The sequence below is a fragment of the Helianthus annuus genome, chromosome 10 (assembly GCF_002127325.2).
Source record: "Helianthus annuus cultivar XRQ/B chromosome 10, HanXRQr2.0-SUNRISE, whole genome shotgun sequence".
NCBI lineage: Eukaryota > Viridiplantae > Streptophyta > Magnoliopsida > Asterales > Asteraceae > Helianthus > Helianthus annuus.
The window spans coordinates 18,635,465-18,642,418 of record NC_035442.2 but is presented as its reverse complement, the minus strand read 5'-3'; positions in this window follow the sequence as shown (position 1 = coordinate 18,642,418).

Genomic DNA, 6,954 nt, shown 5'->3' with positions numbered 1-6,954 from the left:
GTGAGAATTGTGTTGTGTGTTCTTCCGAATGAGGAAGAGTGGTATATATACAAGTGTAGGTGACCTATTTTAGGTAAAAAGACTAATAATCAGCTCATTACCCCTTTAGAAATAAAAGCAAATCTAGCCTAAATTATCGCCCTTAATTCATGCCAAGTTTCCATATTCTTTGCAACGTCTATCTCTGATTAAGCTCATGCTATAATTGTAAAGACGTGTCCTTTGATCATGATGCTAAGAGCGGATCTTGCTAGATGTTCCTGCAAAAATAACATTAAACTCAAGGAAAGCAACTGTTAGCATGAGGATCCTATGATGGTCCGTGATCCTGATCCTGGAACTCTGCTGAGGATCACTATCTGCCAAAGAAACAAGGATCACTGGTTAGGATCACACGTGAGGATCATGTATTGTAAAAATCCAGCCCTAACAATTGCCCCCAAAATATAAGGAGTGATTTTGTAAATAAATGAGTTATATTTTGCTTTGATCTTATCTGCAACGAACAACTCGGATAACTAGCCGTTAATCTCGAACTAGCCGTTGCAATCCTTACGTCACTGAGGTGACATCCCTGCAAATCATGATTATAAATAGGAGATAGGGTAAGGATCAATCTGCATTTAAATTCAAGATATACTCCCTTTATAATCTCAACCGAAGAACAATCAGGTATTCTCTTCTTTTCTTTCTTCTTTCTCTTGCTCTGTTTCTCTGCTTCTCTGTTTTCATTCTGCTGCGAATATGTTGCTCCGGAACTCTCCTCACAAGGATCACAAGAAGAGCAGTCCCTTGAAAGGTCAAGGGATCGTCAAAGACTCTCCTATGGAGAGGTGCTGCTTCACTGATGCTCATGTTGATAGGATCCGTCACTGTTTTCCGGCGGATACCGTCTTCAAGTCTTTTACTCCCACCGCTCTGAGTGATTTCGTTTCCGACGCCTGGGTGGCCTTTCCTGCAACTCCGTTTACCATAGGATATTCATATCCTTTTCCAGCCTTCACCCAATCCTTCTTTTCTCTGACCGGCATGTCCTATATCCAAGCGATGCCGATGATCTGGAGGGTTCTGTGTACCCTTGAGAGGATCATTGAGCAGGAGGGGATTGACTTAGGGATGTCGGAGCTGGCCGAGCTATATGATCTTACCACGTTTGGTTCTTGTCGGTACTTATTGAAACGGAAAGCTGGAGAGGATAACCCTGTTTTTAAGGTCACAAAAAATGATACCAACTGGAAGCGACGATTCTTCTTTGTTAGGAGGGATACCATCCCTAACGGGAAGGATCTGCCCAAGGAGTGGGCCACTCATGGTAGGATAGAGGATCCTGGAAGGATCACTATCAGACTCGTCTCTCATGATGAGGATCACTAATGTTTTCTTTGTCTTTTGTTTATTGTGCAGCTATCTCCATTGCTCATCTCAAGTTAACCCCTGCTGCAAGAGAGAGGGTTCTAGCTTTCAAGAAGCTTGATCCTGAAATTAGAAGTTTTCAAGTCACCGTCCAAGATTCACAAGAAGTATCCTCCGCATCTGCCACTATGTCAAGTAAGTATCCTTATTAAAAAGTAAGTTATATGTAAGACTGTTTAGTTAGTAAGGGAACTTATCTTGTTTTGATTGTGTAGGCGCTGGGAAACCTGCTAAGTCTGCTAAGTCTGCCTCCAAGTTCGGGATTGATGAACTTGCCAATGTCAAGTCTTCAAGGAAGAAGACCCCTGCTGCTAGTCCCTCTGCTTCTGCCCCTAAAGCTCCTATTAGGGGTAAGGGAAAGAAGAGAAAGGCTTCTGAGGATCTTCAAGGATTTTCCCTGATCCGCCAGCAGTTTCTTGATTCTGTCAACGAGGTTAGGATCACTGCCCCTGTTGGTTATCCTGATGGTTTTTGAGGATCACCTGTGTCTGACGTCATATCCTGTTTTGCTTGCAGAAATTTACCGAAATAGAGACTTATGTTAACCGCGTTGAAGATCAAGATCGCCAAATTGCCGACCTTCAACAGATGGGTATGCTGAAGGATCTCAAGATAGCTGATCTTGAGAAGGAGCTCCGGGCTACCAAGGATAAAGCTGTCAAAGCACTGATCAGCTTTGACTACGAGAAGCGTGACATCACCCAGGATGCTAAAGTCTCTGCTGCGATAACCATGTACAAGATCCAGCTGCAGATGGCTGCGGAGGCTCAGGATCCTTCCTTTGATAAAGGCACATGGGATGTGGAAGGCTGGAAGGCAAGGCTGGCGGAATTGGAGGACGATGATGAAGCTAAGGATATCCCTATGCTTGAAGGTGGTGATGCTGGCATGGATCAGGGTGGAGAGGCTGGTGGTGATGGAGTTGCAAAGGTGTGAGCTGCTGGATTGGGCGATGACGGATATTTGTGACTAGGCCGGAGCCCAATTTTTTAAGTTTGGTAGTGGTTTGTTTGTGGTTGTGATGTTTTGAAACAATTTATGGTCTGTAACTTGAACAATAGTTTTTAGGGTTAAGGATCATGGATCCTTTGGATAATAGGTAGGATTACAAAAGGTGGAGGGATCCTCTGTTTGGGGGATGAAGCCTTTGTGATCCTGCCGCCTTTAATTTCCTGCACCTGCTAAGACCGCATAGACAATGGACACCCTTTGCCAACCCATGTGGACGGGCCACGTTTTGCTGGTAGAAATGTGGGTTGGCAATTTTGACAACTTTTTGAAAGGGTTTAAGATCCTTTTGTTAATAATATAACTTTTAATCTTTCTGGCTTATTTCGTGTTGTTATCCTTTATTTATCTTCTTATTTTCCAGTTTGTTTTAGAAACATATTCGTTAGAGTAACAAGAGTTGAGCAAACCATGTTTAATAAATTTAGGATATGATCCTAGATCAAATATCCTGACACTGAAAATTTTTGAAGCAATCAATTTCAAGGATCATAGGTTTAGTTGTCAAAGTATAAGGGTTGTTTAGTATAATCAAAATAGTCAAGGATCATACCTGAGGATCCAAGTTAGGATCCTAACCTTTGATCAAGATAACCATAAGTGAAATTTTAACGAATAATAAGGATTAAGGATCCTTATTTGTTTAACTTCGAGAACCTGAAAAATGGAACATAACTTGGGACTAAGCCAATGTAAAAGATAAATTAGTAGCTGGGGACATGCCCAAAGGATAACTGGGGACAAGCCCAAAGGATCACTGGGGACAAGCCCAAAGGATAACTGGGGACAAGCCCAAAGGATAACTGGGGACAAGCCCAAAGGATCGTATGTAAACTGGAGTATGGCCCTTACTGGCGACTATCCAAGCTTGGTGACATGAAAATGTCAAAACCTTAGCTAACGTGAAAACGTTAGAAACCTTATGAACGGATGTATGGTACGTCTACCATTATACGTAGGATCCTAGGTATAGCCAGTACGATGAGGTTGTCAGCCCCGGAAGTGGGTACTGGTCCCAAAGACGTGAACTATATCAGGATCATCGTGCGCTGCTGGCGGAAACTGGGGATAATCCCAAGGATAACTGGGGTTGGACCCAAGGATCTGCGTTGCTTTTGAAGATCTTTGACGATATGCTGTAGATACCTGAACTATCATAACTCAAATGGTTCGTGAGAAGAGGATGAAGGATACAGGATCCTTATCCTTTGGTAAAAAGTAAGGAAATGTAATAGTTTTAAGATAAGGACACTACCAGAGTAAGGATCACTGACATCACCGGGATCCTTCGAGGATACTTCAATATAAGGATCACATGCTTGAAGGATCATGTTCACATAAAGTATCTCTTTAAGTGAACAACATTCCAGGCTCTCGGTAACAAGTTTCCTTCCATGGTTAGCAATCTGTATGCCCCCTTTCCTGCTTCAGCTTCAATCAAGTAAGGGCCTTCCCACTTTGGTGCTAACTTCCCGTCAGCAGGATTAATAGTGTTTTGGAATGCTTTTCTCAACACCATATCTCCGACTTGAAACTTCCTTATCCTAACATTTTTGTTGTAAGCACCAGCCATTCTTTGTTGGTAGCTTGCCATCCTTATCCTAGCCAGATCCCTGATTTCCTCAATAGTATCCAAATCCTAAGCCAGGATTGTAGCATTCTCTTCAGGATCACGAGCACTTGTTCTAGCAGTTGGGATCACCATCTCTGTTGGGATCACTGCTTCTGCCCCAAATACTAAAGAAAAAGGTGTTTGACCAGTGGCATTCTTGGGAGTTGTTCTATCAGCCCATAGCACATAAGGTAACTCCTCTGCCCATTTTCCCTTCTTGGATCCTAGCTTCTTCTTCAGATTGTTGATGATGATCTTGTTGGATGATTCTGCTTGGCCATTGGCTTGTGGATGAACTGGTGTTGATGTTATCATCTTAATTCCCCAACTGTCACAAAAGTTAGTGGTTCTGCTTCCAATGAATTGGGAACCATTATCACATACAATTTCAGAGGGAATGTCAAATCTAGTTATAATGTTTCTTTTGATAAAGGATATAACTTCTTTTTCTCTGACTTGAGCAAAGGCTTCAGCTTCTATCCACTTAGAGAAGTAGTCAGTCATGGCAAGCATAAATACTTTTCCACCAGGTGCTTTAGGGAGCTTGCCAACTATATCCATCCCCCATCTCATGAATGGCCAAGAGGATGGTATAGGGTGTAGCAGTTCAGCTGGTTGATGAAGGATATTGCTGTGTCTTTGACAAGGATCACATTTCCTAGCATATTCTACAGCATCCCTTTTCATGGTTGGCCAGTAGTATCCTGTTCTAAGGATCCTTGAGAACAATGCCCTGCCCCCAGTGTGGTTTCCACAATCTCCTTCATGGAAGTTGTTAGGGCTGGATTTTTACAATACATGATCCTCACATATGATCCTAACCAGTGATCCTTGTTTCTTTGGCAGATAGTGATCCTCAGCAGACTCCCAGGATCAGGATCACGGACCATCATAGGATCCTCATGCTAACAGTTGCTTTCGTTGAATTTAATGTTGTTTTGCAGGAATGACTAGCAGGATCCGCTCTTAGCATCACAATTAAAGGACACGTCTTCACAACTATGGCATGTGCTTAATCGGAGATGGACGTTGTGAAGGATATGGAAACTTGGCATGATTTAAGGGCGATAATTTAGGCTAGATTTACTTTTATTTCTAAAGGGGTAATGAGCTGATTATTAGTCTTTTTTACCTAAAATAGGTCACCTACACTTGTATATATAACACTCTTCCTCATTCGGAAGAACACACAACACAATTCTCACACGCTTAGACACTCGAAACTATAGTGATCCTTGTACTCAGCTCATTATCATCCGAAGTTGTAACTATATTTTTCTTATATTGAAGTTGGTGATCGGTAGTTGCCATCACCCGAGGTTTTTTATGCCGGAGATCATACATTGATCAAGGGCTTTTTCCTCGTATAAATCATTGTGTCTTTGCATATTTCTCATAAAAGTGATCCTTTACTTTTATAATTAACCAAGCATCATACCCCGTTTACATAAAGTTTGGTTACATTATCCTTGTGTGATTTTTGACCAAAACAGTTTGGCGCCCACCGTGGGGCAATTGGTGCTTCATTCATAAGAAAACTTTCTGTTCGAAATCATTTCAAAGAATTACATGGCTTCATCATTGAAAAACATGTCCACGGCGATGTCTGCAGTCACCTCGTCTCAGAACACTCTGCCTCCTCCACCGGCAGGATCCCAGAAGAATGCTGAGAAGAGACAAACTCCTACTAACTCTAAACCTCCATCTTCTTCTGCTATGAATTCTTATATTCCCAGTACTAGTGATGTATTTACTTTGATTTTGCAGATGAAAGATCGTATGCAGCGGCAGGATGAAACTAATGAAAGGATCCTCAGGGAAATTGGAGATCTCAAAAGACAAAGGAGAACGGCAGAGGATCATTCCCCACTGATGCCCAAATCCTTGAGCTTTGATACTCCAATGATCACTTCTCAGCCATCGGAAATTCCAGACGTGCAAATTATGGGAGAATCAAGAGGATTGCACCTCGGATCAACAGCAATGACTCAGACATCAGGCTCATACTTTCAGCCGGCAGGATCCTATCCCCAGCATATGGGATCCTTCATGAAATCAGGAGCCTACCCGGGAGCGCAGCAGTTTCAAGGATCCTACTTTGTTCCAGGATCATCCCAGGTTCAAGGATCCTCCTTCGTTCCAGGATCATCTCAGATACCAGGATCCTTCCAGATACCAGGATCCTCCCAGATGCCAGGATCCCTAAAGAGTTTGCAAACAGGAAGTCTAGATGTCCATCAAGGGGACTTCATTCCAATGCAGACCATTGCTTCCACTGGTCCCTCCGTTATTCCAGAATCCCAGCAATATGGATTCACTAACTTGAACCCAATAGGAGGTAACACTTTAAATAATTATCTTACCACTAACCATGGATTCATGCAGGATACAGGTATCAATCATGCTATGGCCAGGGAGTTGCAGAAGCTAAAAGATATGATCTCAAGTGTTCCAGGGGTAGTCAAGCCTATCCCAGAGATCGCAGATGGAAGCCATAAGGTATCTCGCTTTGCACCACCAATTTGTGATGCAGAGGTACCCAAAAGGTTCCATATCCCTACTATGAAGCTGTATGATGGTACAACGGATCCTGAGGAGCACATAGCACAATACAGGGAAAGGATGGAGATCAATCCAATCCCGGAAAAGCTAAAGGAAGCATGCCTATGTAAAGGATTTGGATCCACTCTTACTGGATCAGCTCTTAAATGGCTGCTAAGTCTTCCCCCTTACTCTATTACTTCATTTGCTAATTTAGTTAATTTATTCGATAACCAATTCTCTTGTAGTAGAAAATTTGAAAGATTAACCAGTGATTTATATAGGGTAACTCAAAGTCATAATGAATCATTAAGGGATTATATAACTAAATTTAGTAAAGAATCCTTGGACATTCCCAACTTGGATATGGCTACGGCTGT